Below are 24400 nucleotides of genomic sequence, written 5' to 3' on the forward strand. Positions count from 1 at the left end.
ATTAACTTGGTCATTAATTAATAATTAACTGTTCATTTTGGGTACTGTGAACTATATTTCTGTTGGGTTTGGGTTTCATCTTTGACTTGGCCAGTCCTAAAAATTTTATTTAGCTTTTTTTAGGGCTTTTGATGTGGACTTGCTATATGTGTTTGGGATCCCTGTCTTGTATGACCTAATTATTAATTAATTGAGTCATTACACTGCACAACAATTTTTTTGAAAAGTTTTGCTTCCGGAAAAGTTTTTGCTGATTGTGACAGGTACCTACTGGGTATGCACAAATATAGTTTTGGTTTTACTGCATCACGTAGGAACTCAGAGAAATAGACATTTACATGTTTACTGACAATAACGTATTTAGTCACGTTTATGTTTCGCATAAGCTATTAAATTCAACAGAATTAAAAGTGTTTTGCTCCTGATTTTCTTTTGTATTCAATGTCTGGTGCATCATGTTGCAGTGTCCAAAAGTAGTCAGCAAGCATTGACGGATTCCAGTTGCCCTGGTATCGTTTCTCCATCGTAGCAATGTCCTGGTGAAACCTTTCACCGTGTTCATCACTGACAGCACCGAGATTTGCGGGAAAGAAGTCCAAGTGTGAGTGGAGGAAATGCATCTTGAGTGACATGTTGCACTTCATTGTCTTGTATGCTTTGAGAAGTTTGTCTACCAGCTGTATGTAGTTTGAGGCACTGCAATTGCCCAGAAAATTGTCAACAATGTCTTTGAAGGCTTTCTAGGCAATTTTTTCTGGCCCAACTAACAGATCTTCAAACCGCTTGTCACTCATAACATGTCTGATCTGGAGGCCAACAAAAATGCCCTCTTTGATCTTGACGTCAGTTATTCTTGGGAACATCTATCTTAAATAATGAAAACCTTCGCCTTCTTTGTTCAGTGCTTTCACGAAATTCTTCATGAGTCCCAGTTTTATGTGAAGAGGAGGCAAAAATATCTTTGCCGACAAGCGATTCATGTGCCACATTTTTCTGTCCTGGAGAATAGTGCAACTCCTTGGCACAGCTGTCCTATTCACAGATGAAAAAACAGTACTTTGTATAGCTGAGCTACAGTCCTAGTAACAGAGCAACAACTTTAAGATCTCCACAGATATTCCAGTTGTACCTGCTATACTGGATGTGCTTCAGCAACAGTTCCATATTCTCATACGTTTCTTTCATGTGTGCTGCATAGCCAACAGGTACTGAAGGATAAATATTGCCATTGTGTAGCAGAACAGCTTTCAGGCTTAACATTGACAAATCAATGAAGAGACGCCACTCTTCCAGGTTGTGATCACAACCCAAGGCCGAGAACAATCCTTCAATGTCACAACAGAAACAGAGACTATCGACTTGTGCAAAAACTTTGGTTAAACACAGACATTTTCGTACCTGGTGACAGCAAACACCATTCCTGTGTTCTCGAACTCAGCAGCTCAGCTTTTGCTTTTGACACACCCAAATCTCTGACCAAATCGTTCAATTCGGACTGTGTTATCAGATGTGGATCACCTGATTAGCACGGTTCAAAATCCGAGTCAATGTCACTGTCAGTACCCTGCATTGCAGTTTCTTCATCTGGTTCGTCTAAGGTCCAATCCTCTGATGGTTTCAGAATTGGAACACTGTCGTCATGTGGCACAGGTCTCATTGCTGAAAGCAGATTAGGATATTCAATTGACTTCTTGTTTTTGGCAGAGAAACCAGACACATTAGTCAAACAGAAGTAACAGTATGTCACATGGTCTTTCTGTTCTCGCCATATCATCGGAACAGCAAACGGCATCGTCTTTCGAGTACCTCTGAGCCAGGCACTCAGACTGACAGCACATGTCGCACAGCAAATGTGAGGCGGCCATTCCTTGTCTTGATCACCAATTTTGCAGCCGAAATACAGATGATAAGCTTTCTTCACAAGAGCAGTCATTCAGCGTCTCTGAGGCGAAGTGTATATTCGCCACAGATATAGCAGAATGTATCGCAGCAGTTATGACATTGACGAGACATATCGTCTGACACCAAAACGTCTATAGCATCAAGCTTACTTACTGTTATATTGCTACAGATATTATACTTTACTATACTAATACTATACATACACACTGACTATCTATATTGACTAAACGAGCAGGATCGGTGTATGCAAGCCACCTTAATAGCCTGCTGAGACAGCGTCAAGCTCTTTCAGACCTGCCCAGGATGTCAACTTCCACAGAACAGCTTCCAACCTGGCCTTATTCCATGCCTGGACATGCCCAGGCTTGTTGATAAGTCACTTACGGGAGCGAAAATGTTTGGATACAAATATATCTTTTTATACCTTTTGAACCAGAAGAAAAGGGCTTTTAAAAGTGGTGATCAGCATGAGCTCAAGCGCGTGCAGAAGGAACTCCGAGTCCAGCTCAGGGCGGCAAAGGAGCAGTACAGGAGAAAGCTGGAGCAGAAGTTGCAGAATAACAGCATGAAGGAAGTGTGGAATGGGATGAAGATCATCACTGGCTGCAGCTCGAAGCGGGGTGCTACCATCGAGATAGAAGTGAAGAGAGCAAACCAAATGAACAACTTCTTTAACAGGTTTGACCACCCTAACCCACTGTCACTCTCACCTCGGAGTACTACACCCTCCACACATCCTTCTGCTGATACCAGCATAGGAGAGACATCCCCACCCATAATTACAACAGCGCAGGTGAGCAGAGAGCTGAGGAGACTTCGTGCCAGCAAAGCAGCGGGTCCAGATGGAGTATCGCCACGACTGCTGAAGGTCTGTGCATCGGAGCTGGGGGGTCCTCTACAGCGCATCTTCAACCTGAGCCTGGAACAGGGGAAAGTCCCGAGGCTTTGGAAAACATCTTGCATCACCCCAGTCCCAAAGGTATCACGTCCTAGTGAGCTCAATGACTTCCAGCCTGTTGCTCTAACATCACATGTGATGAAGACCATGGAGAGGCTGCTGCTTCACCACCTTAGGCCACAGGTTCAACATGCCCTTGACCCTCTGCAGTTTGCATATCAGGAGAAGGTGGGAGCGGAGGATGCCATCATCTATATGCTACACCGATCCCTCTCCCACTTGGACAGAGACAGTGGTGCTGTAAGAATTATATTTCTAGACTTCTCTAGCACCTTCAACACAATCCAACCTCTGCTCCTTAGGGACAAGCTGACAGAGATGGGAGTTGATTCATACCTGGTGGCATGGATCGTGGACTATCTTAAAGACAGACCTCAGTATGTGCGTCTTGGGAACTGCACGTCTGACATTGTGGTCAGCAACACAGGAGTGCCACAGGGGACTGTACTTTCTCCGGTCCTGTTCAGCCTATATACATCGGACTTCCAATACAACTCGGAGTCCTGCCACGTGCAAAAGTTCGCTGATGACACTGCTATCGTGGGCTGCATCAGGAGTGGGCTGGAGGAGGAGTATAGGGACCTAATCAATGACTTTGTTAAATGGTGCGACTCAAACCACCTACGCCTGAACACCAGCAAAACCAAAGAACTGGTGGTGGATTTTAGGAGGCCCAGACCCCTCATGGACCCCGTGATCATCAAAGGTGACTGTGTGCAGATGGTGCAGACCTATAAATATCTGGGAGTGCAGCTGGATGATAAATTAGACTGGACTGCCAATACTGATGCTCTGTGCAAGAAAGGACAGAGCCGACTATACTTCCTTAGAAGGCTGGCATCCTTCAACATCTGCAATAAGATGCTGCAGATGTTCTATCAGACGGTTGTGGCGAGCGCCCTCTTCTACGCGGTGGTGTGCTGGGGAGGCAGCATTAAGAAGAAAGACGCCTCATGCCTGGATAAACTGGTGAGGAAGGCAGGCTCTATTGTTGGCATGGAGCTAGACAGTTTAACATCTGTGGCAGAGCGAAGGGCGCTCAGCAAGCTCCTATCAATTATAGAGAATCCACTGCATCCACTAAATAGTATCTTCTCCAGACAGAAGAGCAGCTTCAGCGACAGACTGCTGTCACTGTCCTGCTCCACTGACAGACTGAGGAGATCGTTCCTCCCCCAAACTATGCGACTCTTCAATTCCACCCGGGGGGGTAAACGTTAACATTTAACATTATACAAAGTTATTGTCTGTTTTTTACCTGCATTATTATCATTCTTTAATTTAATATTGTTTATTGTATCAGTATGCTGCTGCTGGAGAATGTGAATTTCCCCTTGGGATTAATAAAGTATCTATCTATCTATCTATCTATCTATCTATCTATCTATCTATCTATCTATCTATCTATCTATCTATCTATCTATCTATCTATCTATCTATCTATCTATCTATCATAAGAAAAAGTCATTACAAAACTAAAGATTTCTCTGATGTGATATTCATGATCAGCACTCAAAAATCTATAAGAAACACCCAACAGTGTTCAAGAAGCAAAAACTTTGTTGTGCAGTGTTATTTAATAATTAATTAACTGCTCTTTTCAGGTACTACAAACTCTATTTCTATTGGGTTTGAGTCTTAGCTTTGACTAGGCCTGTCCTAAAACGTAATCTTGCGTTTTCCAGGGATTCTGATGTGGACTTGCTATTGTGTTTTGGATTCCTGTCTTTCATGACCGAATGATTCTTTAGTTTCAAATCCCAGAAAATCTCAATGTAACTTATATAAAAGGGTAAGAAAGAAAGAAATTCTCTTTTAATCTTTTCTGCCACTGAATAATACATGGTGTTTTGAAGAAATCGTCAGTGACATCCTTGGTAGGCTGACATTTCAAGTGCCTGTATGATGGCCTAGTTATTTTGCGTATTTTTTTTCTAGCATGCTTAGAATGTAGATAAACTCTTGATGATTGTATCAGTCGAGTGTGAGAGCAGATATTGATGTCTGTCAGTTGAATGTGTTTGCCTGTCAGTGCCACTTCTTCCAGACCAGCTCTTATCAGTATAAAAGCAGGCAGGCACATCTTTAATTTTCCTTCACTTTGGTTTTAAGCTGAAAGTCATTTTTATTTGTTTTCTCCATCCATTTAGCCAAGATTTTTTTTAAATGGAAAATCTGATAGGGATTTATGATGTCCCCCATATTATAAATAAAGGTGGACAATGCATAAACTTTATCTATAATATGCGACTGACATTTTCTTAAATGAAGCTCATACATTTAATCAAAAACTGAAGGAGTAAAAATAAAGATTAATGAAATAGAACTGCATATTCAGATTGGTTCCCTGTGTAAATGTTTTATTGCTGCATCTATCCCATATATGCCTTGTACTCTGTTCCTTAACACATGTGTGCCTGGCAGGCAGTTACTGAACCCGGCATTCAGTCAATTTACAGATTTAGCTCCTCCAGAGTCACAGTTTTTAAAGCTATTTCATTGCTACTTGTTGAATGAAGTCATATACTTGCTAGAGACTTAGATTTAAATCCTAGCTTTCATGGTTTTTGGCAGTGTGTTGGCAGTGGATTTTGCAACAAGATTCCCATAGGAGACTTCCAGTACTCAAAGTGAAAATTATACAGGCTAAATATAACACCCTGCGCCTTATTTGTGATCTCCTGGGTTGGGAATTTTATTGTTGATGTGCAAAACAGAATTTTCAGATGGAAAGTACTGTATAATAGACCTGGGAGGAAGCAAGCAAGAGACAGATAGAGCATGTCAAAATACTTGAATTACCAGTCTGTTCAAAGTATAACCTAGCTCAAAAATAAAAGCCAAAGGTGGCATCTGCTCTGTTCTTTTGACAGCATCCCTAGACTTATAAAAAATGCTGACAAAATAACACTTCAGGAATTTAATTTTTGCAAATTACTGGCACTTACAGTGGATAAAGTTATGGTACAAATGATCTTGAGTTTGTCAGCAAACCTAAATAAGAAATAGTCGATCAGCCATTTATCTGTTTTGGTTTGTCCAGAAAATATTGCTTTTTGTAAAATTTACAATGTATTATAATTACATTTAGGGCATCCATAGTTTTCAAGAGGTGTTGCCCATATGATGGAATGTAAAAAGCCTTGTGTGACAATGTGGGTTCTGCTTCACGCCCCCACTTCACTTTTGGGAGCTTTTTGAATCCGACACCATTGGTAAGGTAACCAGATAAGCTGGACAATGAGGACAACAACACAGCAAGGGGACAGGTGCAAAACAATGCTTTTATTAAAACAACAAAATCATTATCCAAATAAATAGTGCAGTGCAATCAAAATGTCCATAAATAAATAATCCATTAAAAACAAGTGAAATGTGGAGGTTAAAATCCAATAAATAAATCCATTAAAAACAGGGGTGAAACAATGGCTGGAAGCCGTCCTTTAAAAACAAAACCCAACCCCTTCTTCAACTAGCAGCTCCCCTGCTTCTCCTATTTGGACTATGTACCAGGGAAGTCGCTGACCTTCTCCATGTCCAAGACTTGGGTTCTACCAACAGCCAGGGCGCTCACTCTCGAGTTCCAATCCCATATCTCTGACTCCGCTGCCTTCTGTGGAGAGCTAACCACCTTCCTGTCACTCCTCCTCTCAAGCGCTCAGCAGGAGCAAACCAATCAAACTGCCTTGGGTGCCGGCCAAACACCCAGCTAGGGCTCACTTCTCCCAGCTGCCTGACCTTCTTATAGCAAGCCAGCTGTTACTCGCTCGCCCACTCATTCACGCAATGGGTTCTTCACTTCCAGCTTCCCTTTCTTCCTCCTTTAACCTCCATTCTTTTCTTTCGATCGTTTTTTCCACCCCAAACAACCCCCCCCCCACCACCAGCTCAAGCTCCTACTAAATATAATGGAGATGTGGCACAAGTGTGGCCATTAGCAGTTCCAGGCATCAATTACGGATACGGATTTTTCCTCACCTGTGCACTTAAGTGAGTGAATGCCCGCACCACATCGCATCCGAGAACCGCTCCGGCCACACCACCACTCCCCCTCTTTAAGCCGCGAGTGCGGTGATTATTTATTTAAAACTGGCCTGTTATTCTATACCATACTTTGTTATATGTTTCTCTTTCAAAGTCTATTTTATGATTTTACAATCGCTTCACAACAAAAATTCTGTTTGCTAATTTATGTGTTAACACGCCAAGTCATAATTTCTGCAAAAAGACCTACCTTTTATGTTCATTTCAGAAAGTTTTCTCTGCTGGTTTCAACAGCATAAGCAGTGTGACCTAGCAATGGGTTTGCATGTGAAGTACACTGATCCAGATGAAAATATCCAGTTTAACCCACCTAACCACCCCTTTTTCTTTGTACTGTTATTTGTGGTGTGTCTAGAATTTTGCTCTGATTAAGATCTAGTGTTTATTATGAAAATTTTTATACTGTATTAAAAAAAGGCTGAGTATTGATGCACTTTTACATTCTAAATCATTGCAAATGCAATATAAGCAGATTCTGTTCCTAACATTTCAGACTGAAAGGCAGATGCACATTTGTTATTTTGTAAGGTTAGCCAATGGCTCCCCAAAATGCAGACTCGGCAGTCTAGTGCTGTCTAACTCTGAGCTAAATGTAAATGCTAATTGGTTTTAATTCTTACAATTAAACATACTGATGGCAGCTTTACTCACTGTTGTCCACTAATTGCTCACAAATTGCTTGTCATGCAGAATGTGCAGGGACACTGATTGACAGATCTTCATTTCATTTAGTGAAAAAAAGTGAATGTTTAAAGGTTAATATTTTGCCCAAAACACATAGAAATTCAAGAGATTAGAACCTGGATACACATTATAGATCATTTTAAAACTATAAAAAATTACAATATGCAAACACATCACTTAGAAGTGGTGTTTCCTTTAAAAGGCAAAGAAATCAAATATCTTTAATAGGGAAATTAAACAATGTTCTTGTAGTTGTTTCTTTGATTATTGTGGTTAAATATACTTGTTTATTTTGGAGTTTCAATAAAAGATACAAATCTATTGCATTATCAGTGCTCTCATAAGTTTTAAATGGTTATTGGTAGGGCTTGCTCAAATCAACACTCTCTTCATTTGACTACCTATCCCTGTGGCTTTTCTTCCTCTCAAGACCCCAGCTTTTCCTTCCATCAGAAACCTTTCTTCCAAGTGTTTTCCAGAAACATGTACCCTCTGACAAAGGGAGGCCTTAAAATCTCCTTGCTTACTTACTTCTGGAAACAAAAAACATCTTTCTTAATCAATTATCCTCTCATATTCACAGTTTGAAGTAGTCATTTATCAGTTCTTTACACCACATTGGAGGGATTATGGCCCACTGCTCCTTACAACAATATTACAATTCATTGATGTTTGAGGACATCGATAAATCTCTCTTAGGTTCTGACCACAGCATCTCAGACTTTGACTTGACCAGACCTTCATTTTCTTCTTCTTTTTGAGTCATTCAGTCACTTAATTTTAGATATGTATTGTTGCCCAGTCAAAATATCAAGATTTGGTCAAGATGAACAGTTGGCCTCATATTTTTCTCTACAATATTCTGATATGAAGAGCAATTAAAGATGAACTCAACAATCGCACAGCATGCAGATCTTACAGATGCAAGCCCCCAACCATCCAAAACAGTTTACTGGCCCAAATAATTGTGTATTCCTGCCAGACCAGGGGTTGGCACTGTACTCTGACTCTTTCTCCTCTTATACGTGCAGAACAACTGACAAACCAGTCCAATAATCACTTCTGGCTAAAGAATACATCATACTTCACCTCCGGTTCCACCCCTCAAGGTCCCACTTCCAGATGATGTCACTCCAATTCCAGAAGGCCACTTTATTACATCACTTTCTGCTGTTTCAATATATACAGTATACATATATATACAGTGCATCCAGAAAGTATTCACAGCGCATCACTTTTTCCACATTTTGTTATGTTACAGCCTTATTCCAAAATGGATTAAATTCATTTTTTTCCTCAGAATTCTACACACAACACCCCATAATGACAACGTGAAAAAGTTTACTTGAGGTTTTTGCAAATTTATTAAAAATAAAAAAACTGAGAAATCACATGTACATAAGTATTCACAGCCTTTGCTCAATACTTTGTCGATGCACCTTTAGCAGCAATTACAGCCTCAAGTCTTTTTGAATATGATGCCACAAGCTTGGCACACCTATCCTTGGCCAGTTTCGCCCATTCCTCTTTGCAGCACCTCTCAAGCTCCATCAGGTTGGGTGGGAAGTGTCGGTGTGCTTAGGGTTGTTGTCCTGCTGAAAGATGAACCGTTGCCCCAGTCTGAGGTCAAGAGCGCTCTGGAGCAGGTTTTCATCCAGGATGTCTCTGTACATTGCTGCAGTCATCTTTCCCTTTATCCTGACTAGTCTCCCAGTTCAAGCTGCTGAAAAACATCCCCAGAGCATGATGCTGCCACCACCATGCTTCACTGTAGGGATGGTATTGGCCTGGTGATGAGCGGTGCCTAGTTTCCTCCAAATGTGACGCCTGGCATTCACACCAAAGAGTTCAATCTTTGTCTCATCAGGCCAGAGAATTTTCTTTCTCATGGTCTGGGAGTCCTTCAGGTGCCTTTTGGCAAACTCCTGGCAGGCTGCCATGTGCCTTTTACTAAGGAGTGGCTTCCGTCTGGCCACTCTACCATACAGGCCTGATTGGTGGATTGCTGCAGAGATGGTTGTCCTTCTGGAAGGTTCTCCTCTCTCCACAGAGGACCTCTGGAGCTCTGACAGAGTGACCATCGGGTTCTTGGTCACCTCCCTGACTAAAACCCTTCTCCCCCGATCGCTCAGTTTAGATGGCCGGCCAGCTCTAGGAAGAGTCCTGGTGGTTTCAAACTTCTTCCACTTACAGATGATGGAGGCCACTGTGCTCATTGGAACCTTCAAAGCAGCAGAAATTTTTCTGCAACCTTCCCCAGATTTGTGCCTCAAGACAATCCTGTCTCAGAGGTCTACAGACAATTCCTTTGACTTCATGCTTGGTTTGTGCTCTGACATGAACTGTCAACTGTGGGACCTTATATAGACAGGTGTGTGCCTTTCCAAATCATGTCCAATCAACTGAATTTACCACAGGTGGACTCTAATTAAGCTGCAGAAGCATCTCAAGGATGATCAGGGGAAACAGGACACACCTGAGCTCAATTTTGAGCTTCATGGCAAAGGCTGTGAATACTTATGTACATGTGCTTTCTCAATTTTTTTATTTTTAATAAATTTGCAAAAATCTCAAGCAAACTTTTTTCATGTTGTCATTATGGGGTGTTGTGTGTAGAATTCTGAGGAAAAAAATGAATTTAATCCATTTTGGAATAAGGCTGTAACATAACAAAATGTGGAAAAAATAATATGCTGTGAATACTTTCCGGATACACTGTATATGCCAACCATTTCTGCATTAGTCAGTTCTATTCTGGACTCAAGTCTGTAAAGACCTATTCAATACATCGATATACACAGCTAAATGGGACGATCCCCAAAACTATGACCTTGTTTTTGTGTTTTGTTACAAGATGTAGTTTTACATACCTATAAAGTGCTGCCATTTTGGAGTGAAACAACTTTTCCCGGCTACCTTTCCCATGAAAGCCATATTGGTGGAGTTTCTTTTCTGATGAAAGAGTCATGAACATTTTGACAGAGGCGTGTAGGTCTATTTGAGTTTTTTGTGATTTCCTAGTGTATTATCATACATTTGGGTAAATTTGATGGGTCTTGACTGTTTTCCATTTCAAATTAATCCTTCTTACTGCAGAATGATGGATTGCAAATTGTATGGAAATTTAATTATACCCTTTCCAAGACTGATGAACAGCCACAATTGCTTCCCTGAAACCAGCATATTGTGACTTAAGCCCATTGTTACCACAAACCTCAATGACTGAAGTGCAATGGGTACTTCTTTTACATAAAGATTTTAGCACTTCCTGATCGTTGACTATTGTTATCAAAGTACCTGGCTTCAATGGACTTCTTAACTGACATGGAAACAGTAAGGGTGTGCTTCATTTTTCACATATTGTATGTTGGCTTTTTTTTTGTTAAATCATAGCAAAGAAAAATATACCTTATATTGTTTGTCAGGTGAAGTTAGATTTATCTCATTTTAGGACTTAATAAGAACTAAAATGATTGTTAGACACGTCCTTATCACTGTAATAATATATTTTAGAAGATCCTTTAATTTATTGCATATACTAGTTTTGTTCTGTTTTTCAGTACTTGTTTAATAAAGACGTTACCAAACAATCTTCCAATTCTTCCCCCAGCTAATTCCCTATTTGAGTATCCAGCAGCATTTTCTGAATCGAGGATTGTGTGCTGTGAACTGGCTGTTTTCCCCAAACCCTTACATTTAAAACTTCCCACATGAACAGGCCTCTTGTATCAGAAAATGAATTACTGGATCTTCCTGAGAAGTGTTTGTACCCACTTAAAATTAAATGGTTTTAATATCATTTCTGGTTCACTGACCAGCATAGGTTTTATAATAACTTTCATCCAGAAAAGAAAAAAAGGATGAGGACAGGCTAGATGAAATCTGAAGTGTAATATCTTCTTGTTGTGTTCTTCCTTTATACATACAGTGCCCAGAATTTTTAAGTTTATATAAAGTTATGATTGAATGCTTTTTTAAAACTAAAAGTAAAACTATTGCATTTGTCTATATTTCATTATGTTTTTTTCATGTTATAATTACAATATGTAGTACTGAATAAAAAGTTGCAGGAGATTAGATATGTATATGTACGACTGTGTGCAGGAGCCCATACTCTCCCTCAAAAGATTCTTTTTCTTTTGAACCCGAATGTCAGCTGAAAAACACACATCTCAAAACTGGCAGTGAAAGACAAAACACTTGTATAGTATGCAGCTAAAATCATCAATAATAACAATGTCACTACTTTGCTTGATTATAGTTACATATTTTGGTATATCTGTAATTAGGTTTTATTAACATATTGTCACACACGTGCATATGGGAGGCAGCTAAAGGGCTCGAAAGAAGGTAATTCCCAGTCAGACCAGGGGGTGACACAGTGCACTGAGCCTTTCTCTTTTTCTGCATAGACCAAATGCGGGAAATTCCACCTGGGCCCTTGAACATCACTTCTGGTCCCACCCCTAAAGATGTCCCTTCCGGTTCCACCCCGAAGACTTCACTTCCAGTTCCTAACCCTGAAGACATCACTTCCTCCTGCCATCTTTAAAACCCACCATGTCTGTAACAAACCTCAGTTCTGTTTTGGACTCTTCTCTGTAAAGACCATTTTTTTTCACAACCTTTTCGCTTTAGCAGCCAATTTCCAAGTATACGGGAGGCAACCTCTTTTTGTGTCACGGCTCAATCGTTTATCACAATATATAAAGATATTATAGTTTTTACCACTTTAAAAGTTAACTTGTATCCACTACATATGTCCATGTTTAAGGTGTAAGACAATGCAACTTCCAAATAAAATATTCAGTGACAAACTAAAAAAATAAGAAAGATCAAAGTGATAAGCACAATATCTTATGTTTACAGTGACGATAAAAATATTCACCCCTTGAAAGTCTTCACATTTTATTGTTATACAGCTTTGAATTACAGTGGATTTAATTGGGCATTTTCCACCCTGATCAACAGAAAAAGTCTCTTTATTGTCAAAGTGAAAATAGATCTCTGATTACAAATATAAAACACAAAACAATTTATTGCATAACAAGTATTGACTCCCATAATATTGCACACGTAATTCATGACTGGTGCAACAAATTGGTTTTACAAGTCATAATTAGTTCAACAGATATCACCTGGCTTGGATTTTAATTGATTGTAGTATAAGTGCACCTTATTTGTTAGATTCAACTTGTGATGAGCTGCGGTGGGTTGGCACCCTGCCTGGGATTGGTTCCTGCCTTATGCCCTGTGTTGGCTGGTATTGGCTCCAGCAGACCCCCGTGACCCTGTGTTCGGATTCAGTGGGTTGGAAAATGAATGGATGGAACTTGTGGTGAGTCAGTAATGTGACATAAACTACACAAGGAAGACCACCTTGAAATGATTAATAAGCACAATTAAAGGGATGGAGTCAAGAAAACATATAAGTCACTGAAAAGCCCTTGGAATCCAGTAACACCAATCATTGTTGAAATAGAAGGAGTACGGCACAGCTGTAAATATGCCAAAAGCAGGTTATCCTCAAAAACTGAGTGGTCATGCACGAAGAAGATTAGTGAGGGAGGCCATAAAGAAACTGTGAAGGAGTTAGAAGCATATATTAGGACAGTGCATGTTTTGATATTATTAGATTTTTTTAAAGACCCCTCCACCCCTTAAAGTTAATGTATGTATCGTGAGGCTCTGCTCCACACTCTAACTCATAAGTAGCGGTAACGTACCTTTACATTTGGTCTGCCAACCACCAGAGAAGAAGCTACGGTGGCTGAGACTGGACAGATTGCACATGTAACAACTGTTGCCCGAATGCTTTACCAGTCACAGCTTTATGGGAAAGTGGCAAAGAAAAAGCCACTGTTAAAAAAGGGCACATGACATCTCAGCTAGAGTTCACCAAAGGGCACATGGGAAACTTTAAAGTCAGCTGCGCTAGCCCATTTTAGTACACAAAACATTTTCCAGTGACTTATTTAATAATATTTTAGTAAAAATACATTTATTTAGAATGTTGTGAGTATATTAAGGGTTGATTTGACATGTGGATTATGCAACACAAGTAATGTGAGATTTTTTCAAAGTTGTCTTGATATTTTGATATTGTTTTCTACTGTTTAATGTTGGTCCCCATTGTCTTGTTTTCCTTCAGAAACTTTTTGTCTCCATTCTGCATAAAAAAACATAAGATTGAAACTTTTCTTGACCATAATTACAAACTACATCTAAAAAATACAATTTTTGAGTGGATTATTCCTTTAAGTTCAACTGTTCAGAATAATCCATCCGACATATTTTCACTTAACTAAACTGCCTGGGCAGAGCTGATTATTAGTATGCAATACATGAAACTGTTGCCCAAAACACCACTCTTCTTCTCACTTTTTTAAAAGAAAAATGCTTCTAGAGAAGACAACGTTGCTAAACATTCAGTTTTTCATTTTTGAAACTTGTCTTAGTCAAAAGAGATTCTCACATACTGTAGTTTTCTAGCTCAAGCTGAAATACTTTTAAAGGCAACGAAATATGTTGTGACCACAAGTGGACGCCACTGAGCCCCAATCTAAGACACAATCTGACCAGACACTGTTCTGAGTTCAAATAAACTTCTTTTATTATTTACACAGTAAAAAGTAGTACTATAGACAAAGTCAAAATAACACAACTAAAAGTAATATACAATCCTTTGCCTCTCCTTCTGATCCTGCAGGTAAGTGTCGTTTGCTGCTTCCTGATTCTAACTCATCGACCGAGGTATTGTGGCTTCTTCTATATAGGACCTGGAGGTACTTCTAATGCCATTGCCTGGTGGAAGCACTTCCTGAACATACAGAAGCTCAACAAAGTAGGAAGACCTTCTCCTGGCAGCACCCTCTGTTGGTATCCATGGATCCCAGCAAGGCAGCACACTTAGACTATTGGTCCCATGTAACCCTACAGGACTCCAGACAAGGACTTTGCCAAAGGGACACTTCCACCTTTTGCCCTGGGGTATAAACTATCCTTGATAACCAGTATGCCCCCAAGTCCATCCATTATTTGATCGTGCCAACTGGAATAGGGTTATACCTCCGCCTATGTAGTCCATCCATTATGTCATCATGGTCAGGTAAGGGATCACTCTCCATCCCACTTGGGATGCAAGAGCATCCGTTATGGCTTTTACAATGTGTAAATATACCCAGAATTCACATATATAGCGGCATAACCATTAAAAATGTACATGAATAAAAGACATTATGGCATTTTCCTTAATGGTCTGTATAGTGGTGCAGTGATTAGCTCAGTTGCCTCATGACTTTCATTTTTCTCATTCAAATGTCCTGTGCTCAAACTGTACAGTTATAGTCTCCATATTATAAAAAGTTTTATAGATGCAACAGAAAGTCCAGAAGAGAGCAACTAGGCTGATTCAGGAGTAAGTGATATGAGAGATGACGAGAGATTGAAGTAGTTGAACCTTGTCCGTTTAAGCAAATGGACATTAAGAGGTGACATGATCAAAGTGTATAAAATTATGAAAGTAACTGGTGCAGTTGAATCCAGCTGAAATTTTAAAATAAAATTTTCAACAGAGATAGTAGTTTGTGCAGTACAGAGTAGGACTTTGAGGACTTTTAAATTTCGACTTAAAATAATTTTTTAACAATTTGGGTGATAAGCTGGTTGGATTGAATGGCCTGCTCTGTCAAAGTTGTTCAATTTTGTTAATTGTGGAGCTTGTGTGTCCTTCCCATGCATGTACACCTTCCGCATCCCTGAAAACTGTAAACTAGCTTTATTTCCAATACCAGATTTTATACATGAGTGTGTCCCACATTTGACTGGTACCCTGGCATGTTTCTGCCTTGTGCCTGATGTTGCCAGAATAGTCTACAGTCCATCACAACTTTGAATTGAGTTATAAGAATTTGCAAATGTTATATTATTATTTTAATTGATAATAGGTTCTATTTGCTTACATATTGTTACTGCACTTTGGCCTGGAAAGATGGTGCCTTAGTAAGAAGCAAGAAACAGGGAGGTGATAGGAGATGGACCCAATATTGTCTGTCTTATGTCAGGTGAAACGACAGTAATGGTGTGGTCAGTTGACAGTCATTACAGGTCCATCATACTCCTCATGTTCGAACGGAGGGTCTTCTTCTTTCGGCTGCTCCTGTTAGGGGTTGCCACAGCGGATCATCTTCTTCCATATCTTTCTGTCCTCTGCATCTTGCTCTGTTACACCCATCACCTGCATGTCCTCTCTCACCACATCCATAAACCTTCACGTAGGCCTTCCTCTTCCCTGGCAGCTCTATCCTTAGCATCCTTTTCCCAATATACCCAGCATCTCTCCTCTGCACATGTCCAAACCAACGCAATCTCGCCTCTCTGACTTTGTCTCCCAACCGTCCAACTTGAGCTGACTCTCTAATGTGCTCATTTCTAATCCTATCCATTCTCCTCACAACCAGTGCAAATCTTAGCATCTTTAACTCTGTTACCTCCACCTCTGTCTCCTGCTTTCTGGTCAGTGCCACCATCTCCAACCTATATAACATAGCTGGTCTTGCTACCGTCTTGTAGACCTTCCCTTTCACTCCTGCTGATACCCGTTTGTCACAAATTACTCCTGACACTCGTCTCCACCCACTCCACCCTGCCTGCACTCTCTTTCTCACCTCTCTTCCACAATCCCCATTACTCTGTACTGTTGAACCCAAGTATTTAAACTCATCCACCTTCACCAACTCTAATTGTTTCGAGAGGCCTCAGGGACATAGAGAAAATCTGGGAATTAGGTCACAAGGCTGTTTTGGGGACACTGACAATGGAAGAGGTTTTAGTGATTTCATCTGAAAGTGGGTCCAGAGAGAGTTTAAAGCCAATATTTGGCCAGTGTAACTCTGAGCTTAGAGTTGGGTGGTCTGTTAAGCAAGAGCTCCTTCTGGAAGATATAAATTGGACGTGAGTAGGAAACTGCTTAATCTATATATGTTTGTGGCTTGTATTTATGGAAGGTGAACTTGTGTACCGGCCCCCACTTAAAATGGGAGGAGGACTTAAATCTAGGTTCAATGTGACAGCATGGGTTTCTTTTTTGTTTTTGTTACTTTATATTCCCCTACTATTTATCTCTCCCATGTGTTTATTTTGTCATTTAAACCCTATTCAATGACGAAATCTAGTTTTGTTATTTTGATCTGGAAACATCCGGGAATAGATTAATATATATATGGGGGTTTTTTTTTAGATTTTTTTTGGAATAGAAAACATAACACTACTGCACAGCAAGTAGTACAGCCATATTTAAAAGGGCACTGTATATATAAAAGGTAAAAAGGTATATAAAAAATGGTATTAAATTATGTAAAATGCATTGCCAAAAGGAAATTTGAAGAACATACTGCATTTGCACTAAATGCTTAACAAATATAGGCACAATAGCCTGCGGAATTTGCAAAGGATAAACTGTTTTAAACAATGGAAGACAAAAGTAAATTACACCATAGGGCTGATATATTACTGAGTTCAGTGAGTACGATTGGCATGGTTGCTGCAGAAGAAAATGTTAAAGTCTGATCAAAGCCTCTCTGGCTGCAAGACTGATAATAGATGAAAGTACAGATATAGCTCTACACAGGGAAAAAAAAGGGAAAAAACTAATCATGTACTGTTGATTGATCACGGAGGGGAGTTCAAGAATATTATTTCCCTCCAGCAGCAATGATTGCAAAGTAAAAGCCACCTTTAATAAAGTTCTGCTCGTCATTGTAATTGGATATTAGTCAAATTGCTTGTCTTATAAAGAGATGAAGGCTGGAGAGTGACAGGGAGGCATTGACATGGGAACGTAGTAATATCAAATCCCATGGCATGTGCACTTCTATTGTCAACTTTACATATCCAGGATTTTATAATATAATTGCGATGTGGTGCAGTCGTGTCAATGTCATGTGATAATTTAAGTGTTGAAATTATTTGTTCTTTCAAGTGTGATAATGAAAGCCTGAAAACGTTTCTTTCAGTTAACTTTATAATAAATGCAATTTAATTTTTAAGTTCATTATGTTATAGGAAGATATAGACAGGTGAAGCACAATGAACCTTTCATCTTTTCAGCCTTGGTCCACTTTCTAATTGAGGTTCATTCATTTGCTTGAGTTTTCTCTGGGTTTTCAGTTCCCACACATAATTCAATGACGTGTTTTTAGATTGATTGGAAACTCTACATTGGTCCTGCATGTGAGTTACATGCTGTGGCTACTAAGATAAACCCAAGGTTGTTTTCAGGGTTACGGTAAACACCAAGTGTTATAAAAAAAAGAATGGTTGGATGAAAAAGTAAGAGGCAAAAAAGCATAAATTAATAGTTTTACCAGTAAAAACAATACAAAGTTCCATGATTTTCTTTTTGTAATGGAGATGTGGTATCAATAAAGAGTGTTGGGGCATCCAAGGGAAAACCCCATATACCATATATACTCACGTATAAGTAGGGTCTTGAAACCCAAAAAATCGATCATAAAATCAGATCCTGACTTATACGCCCATTCAAAAATGCGAACCTTAAATTTTTTTTTTTCATCTTCTTGCTTCCTCCAATCTCATAGCAGTTTCTCAGACACATCGAATTTTGTTGCAGCAGCACAGTTACCAATTTCTTTCACTGATTTAACGACGTTTAATTTAAAATCACCTTCATATTTTCTTCTGATCGAACGCTCCATCGTAGATAAGGGCTGCTCTTACGATAAAGGTGTATGAGGGTGTGAGATACAAAAAACACAAATCAGTGCAAACGTCACTTCGGAATAGTTCAGGTATTACCGTGTGGTCACGTAGGCACAATACATAGAAAAAATGGTTACTCTCTCAGGTGGGCGTTAGCATATCATAATCTCTTGGACCAATAGCGTGAGTTTTCCACATTCGACTTATACGACTGACATTATAAAATACCAGAAATTATATGTTAAAATCAAGCCCTGACTCATCTGCAGGAGAACTTAAACACGAATATATACGGTAATTTATTTTGAAAAAGAAAAGAAATGCGATTAATAGCATTGATTAAAATGTCTTTTCAGACAGGAGTCTCGCTCTGACTGACTAAAAATGGGGGGGCTCCTGGTTATATTGACTTCCAGCAGGTGGAACCAGGTCCAAGGTGGACGAACACTGGAAGTGACGATGATGGTAGAAAAGCCATCAATCTTCTGGTCTACAGAGGGAGGAAAAGTGAAGGTGTTATCACAGTGCAACAACCTCTGGAGTGGCAGAGGATTTCCATCACCAGAGCCTTAAACTATCCTCTATGCGCACATACATGACAAGTTCCAGTGATTTTTGAAGACATAATTAACTGCTTGGCTATTCACATGATATTCACAGTATCATATTTAGATACGGGCGGCACTGTGGCGTGGTGATAGTGCTGCTGCCTCGCAGTAAGGAGACCTGGGTTTGCTTCCTGGGTCCTCCCTGCGTGGAGTTTGCATGTTCTCCCCATGTCTGCGTGGGTTTCCTCCAGGTACTCCGGTTTCTTCCCACAGTCCAAACACATGCATGTTAGGTGCATTGGTGATCCTAAATTGTCCCTGGTGTGTGCTTGGTGTGTGTGTGTGTGTGCCCTGTGGTGGGCTGGCGCCCTGCCCAGGGTTTGTTCCTGCCTTGCACCCTGTATTGGCTGGGATTGGCTCCAGCAGACCCCTGTGACATCTGTGTTAGGATATAACGGGTTGGAGAATGACTGACTGACTGATATTTAGATACTGGCTAATCACATTTCCTACAACAGTGTACATTACATGTTAACATCCTACAGTAAAGTTACGAAACATTACAGTTGGTTACATCAAGAAATTTAAGAATAGTTTCTATCCATTTGAAAGGTATATGGATAAGGAAGTAAAATCCCAGATGACTTTTATCTCATCATGTCATTAATACAGGGTCAGGACTGCTGAAGACATAACCATAACAATGTGTGAAGTGGCCCTAATTGACAGGAACTCAAAATGGTGGTGTTACAAAATGGTGGCCGAACTCCTACAGTGATTTTAATTTCCAAACATAAATGTCAAATTCATATTCAGAGAAACGAAAATTCCCTAAAACAAGTGTCACATATCAGAAAACCATGGTGAAATGCATACAATAACAGGAATAGAAACTAAAATTCTAACACCTGTGTGGAATATCTTCTAAACTCCCAAAAACTATATTGTCAGTGTGGGGTAAAATCTTTTGAAGATTCAAATGCTGATTATACTGAAATATCCATATTACTAACCGAGAATGGTAAACCAGGAGGCATGGACGCAGGTACATGGCGATGGGACCATGAGACACACTGCGCAGGCGCCTACAGCGCGCGTCTCATAAACCGCAAGCGAAATCTTATCCACCGCGAACGAAGGAGTCACAGCCCAAAAACGAAAGAGCTCAACTAACGTAAATGAGAAATGAAGCAACAACGCACCCATAGCTAAAGATTAACGACACAGCCACACAAAAAAGAGGATTCTGCGCTGCACCCCAGAGTCAAACGGAAGAGGCTACGGAGGCCCCACAGGTCCACAAAGATAGTACGGAAGGCGTGAGAAAGTACGAAAGGCGCAGGCGTCTACAACGCGCTTCTGAATAGGACATGAAGCAACAACGCGCCCATAGCTAACGACTAACGACACAGCCACACAGAAAAGAGGATTCTGCACTGCACCCCAGAGTCACACGTAAGACACTACGGTGTCCACAAAGGTCCACAAAGATAGTATGGAAGGCGTGAGAAAGTACAAAAGGCCCAGGCACCTACAACGCGCTTCTGAACTAAACATCCACACTACACAGCATAGTCCGGGTAATGAGAATAAACAAACTCTCCGTATTAAACGTACGGCATCCTCACACGTCCAAACCATATAGCATATGTGAATCACATTACAGTGATGCATTATTAATGGTACAACCACAGAAAACGCTCCGTATTAACAGTAAGTGCAATTATCCATATTACTAACGGTAGACAACGGATAACTAATGGAGTCACTTTCACGGCTCCAAAACGATCCAGCTCAAGTAAAGGAGCTACGAAAGCAAGCCCGCATGGATAAAAACAATAGACGTAGGCGCCTACAACGTGCGTCTGAAACCGAGGAAGCAAAACTGTCTCGGCTCCAAAACCAAACAGCTCCGCATGGACAAATACAATGTACATAGACGCCTACAACGCGCGTCAGAAACTGCGGAAGCAAAGCAGGCACGGGTTCAAAACGAAAGACCACAACTGACGGAGATACAAACACAAGCCCGCCTGGATATAATCAATGAAGGCATTGGAAAAAAGGAGAAAACAACTCAATAATTCATTGTTCATTAAAATTTTCAAGAGCATGAGATGGTTTTCTAGCAAACTCACAAAATCTAGAGGATGGTTCCCAGATTATAGTGTCTTTATACAGTACTCTTTAGCTGTTAAGTGTGAACTGTTACAATATAGTTTTCATAAAGAAGGAGCAGTGCCATTGTTCAGTGTTATTCAATAATGTTTTAAGATACATCCCTTTGATTAGTTGTATAATGATGACATTGTATCAGTTCATTATTACACTCAAGTCAATTATTGTAATGACTTACTGGGTGCTGAGGAATATTGTGCGCCTAAAACAACTAGGAGACGATTGAGCAACAAAAATCTGTGGTCAAAAGACAAGCAAGAAATACTGAAAAAAACAACAAAACCAACATGAATAACCGGAATTAAATGGCAAAGCAAAAATCGAAAGTTAGATTCAGAGGAGACTCATAACCAAAACACAAAATGGTGACAACTAAGAGCTATTTGGAAAGAAAGTTAAATATTTCTATAAAGATCAGAAATGTTTTTTTACTTCAACCAAGGGATAATGTAACATATGAGAGCCTTCATATTTACAGTATATGATAGCATTCGTACATCAGCACTGCAATGATTAAGGTCACTTTGAAAACAGCTTTGTATAAATTTTTTTTTTTTAATTCTCTTGCATTTATATAGCACTTTTCTCACTACTGAAAGAGCTCAGCAATTGCAGGTCAAGAGCAGAGTCCCTATTGGCATTTACAGGATTCGAACCAGCAACCTTCCGATTGCCAGTGCAGATCCCTAGCCTCAGAGCCACCACTCCGCCTACATAAAGAAAACTAAGACAACTATTAAGGAAAGTTACATTTTACGTTACCTAGCAAAATGGAAAAATGATAATAGAAATTGAATCATCATGATTAAAAACCTGCAAATCGACAAAAAATACATGGCTAGAATAATAATTTGGCCTCCCTCGAGAAGGATATGAGAAATAGTTATGAAGTGTTCTACATCCATTCCCAGCGAGAAGTACAGATTCACAATTGAGAATTAATGACATCACATTTTTCATCTCATGCTGAGTTCAAATATGGCAAAAATAAAGGAGTTTTGTAGTTATCTTGGAAGTCAAGATTGTGATTTGTTATACCAACACAAAGATAATAAAATTAATAATTATATTCAAAGTAGTAGGAGAAGAAGTACGAGGAAAACATAAAAAACAGATTATCACCCTAAGCCATTTTGCAATAGCATCAAGAATAATACAGTTTGTATCTATGACCACTTGTGTGTTAATACTGTGAATTTGCTTGTGATTCACATATGTGTATGAGAAGTGTGCTTATCCACACTTGGACCTATGGTTTTTCCTGTGGTCTTTCACAACAACTACTCCAGAAAAACCAGTGATGTGCATGAATGCATCTTGCTTTAACATTACCTCGCAACTCGTGGGATGGTGGACAATGTAAAAATCTGTGTATTACCTCACAGATTGTAACAGCACTCAAACGTTTGGTGCAAAATGTTCAAGCCACTGCTGGTTGTGATGTACCGTAATCATCGCTTTTGCAAAGTTGCATTTTTCCTTTGGCTGATGATATTCATGTGATGTACAAGACTTGTTACGAATATTATTCCATCTCCATCAAATAAATATCTTTTACAAGTTCATTGTTGTCCAGCGTTTCCAAAAAATGCCACCTTTCCTGGATTGCATGTGTCAGTCTCTACTTGAACGCAATCTTCTGGCAGCTCCTGGAAAGTTAGGACAGCTGACAAGCTGTCTTGGATCCTGATGAAGTTGGGAGAAGTTTCCTAAATTAGGAAAACTGTATAAAATACTGTTGCCCATATTACTAAAAGTGGGATCAAATTTGTGGAACATTGAGATTTTTGAGCGAATTATTATCGTTTTCTTACACTGCAGCGCTTGATAGATATGGAACAGGCCAGCTTTTGAGCTCAGTCTTCTGGAGTTGCAAGGCAACAGTGGTGAACAGTGTGCTTAAGTGCTTCAACAGTTATCTATCTCTGTCTTTGAAGAAGAACAAGAGGAGCATGGTGTCCAATGTCCAAGGAAATTCACTGTTTCTTAATTAATAAATTACGTTTATAATACTGTAAAATAAGTTTAGTTTCCTCCTGATTTACAAAAGTGTGTATGCGTGGGTAGCAGTGAATTGGGTGCATGTAAATAAAGCAAGAGTTAGCCCAAGCCTTTGTGACTTTAAGTGAGTTCAATAAGTGCATGGATGAGGGTATCACTTCACTATTGCATTCAGTGTTACCGAATGCATCAGCCAACAACAACAACATTTATTTATATAGCACATTTTCATACAAAAAGTAGCTCAAAGTGCTTTACATAATGAAGAAAAGAAAAATAAAAGACAAAATAAGAAATTAAAATAAGACAACATTAATTAACAAAGAAAAGAGAAAGGTCCGATGGCCATGGGGGACAGAAAAAACAAAAAAAAAACTCCAGACGGCTGGAGAAAAAAATAAAATCTGCAGGGGTTCCAGGCCATGAGACCGCCCAGTCCCCTCTGGGCATTCTACCTAACATAAATGAAATAGTCATCTTTGTTTTTAGGGTTCTCATGGAAGGACTTGATGATGATGGTCATGCAGACTTATGGCTTTTAATCCATCACTGTTGGAATATCACGGTGCTTTGAGTAGATGGTGGCAAGCCACCACCAAAAGGACACCGGAAAAGGAAACAGAAGAGAGAGTAGGGGTTAGTACAGATTTTAGAGCCACCATGAATAGTTACTATAATGAATAGCCAACAATCCAAACCTTTTTTTATAGAGTGAATTTTTTGCCTTTTACATGTTGTTTTTGTCTGTTCATGTACTAATGGTGATGTTTATCCTTGAATAATCATGTTACAAAGCACTACTGAACAATATTTTAAAGCATAAAAATACTACAAAGGAAGGATCTAATGTTTTTTTATTCAATCTCTGTTAGTAAGGGATAGTCTGCTCTGAATTTTTTCGTCTCCAGGTAGCTTAATTTGGTGTAACAACACTTGTCCAAGTAGTCGTGCTAATTTGCATTTTGTTTAAAAATGCATGAGATCGTTTGAGTGAGCAGGTGGGGATTCTTCTCTAGTTACTGCTCATTGAAGACATTAGTCTTTACGCATTTTTAAAATAATGTTTAATTTAGTGGTCAGAAAAAGCAGCAAATCAGACTGATTAGCTGAGAGGATAGAGTATGCTTACTTCACCTGTGAGGTCTTTACTGGCTATTTAAATAAAATTATGCAGAAATATTACACAAAATGTAATAACTGATATAAACCATTCCTGGATGGTATAAAATATCAGTTTAACGCAATCAATGTTTTAGAGAAAAAAAAAAAAAAAACATATTGTACTATGTTGACCAAGAAAGATTAAAGCAGAATGAAAGCTTTCTGGAGTATTGGGGTTTAAACAGCTTTGATTTCAAGCAGGATT

The sequence above is a fragment of the Erpetoichthys calabaricus genome, chromosome 6, assembly GCF_900747795.2.
Source record: "Erpetoichthys calabaricus chromosome 6, fErpCal1.3, whole genome shotgun sequence".
NCBI classification, from domain to species: Eukaryota; Metazoa; Chordata; class Cladistia; order Polypteriformes; family Polypteridae; genus Erpetoichthys; species Erpetoichthys calabaricus.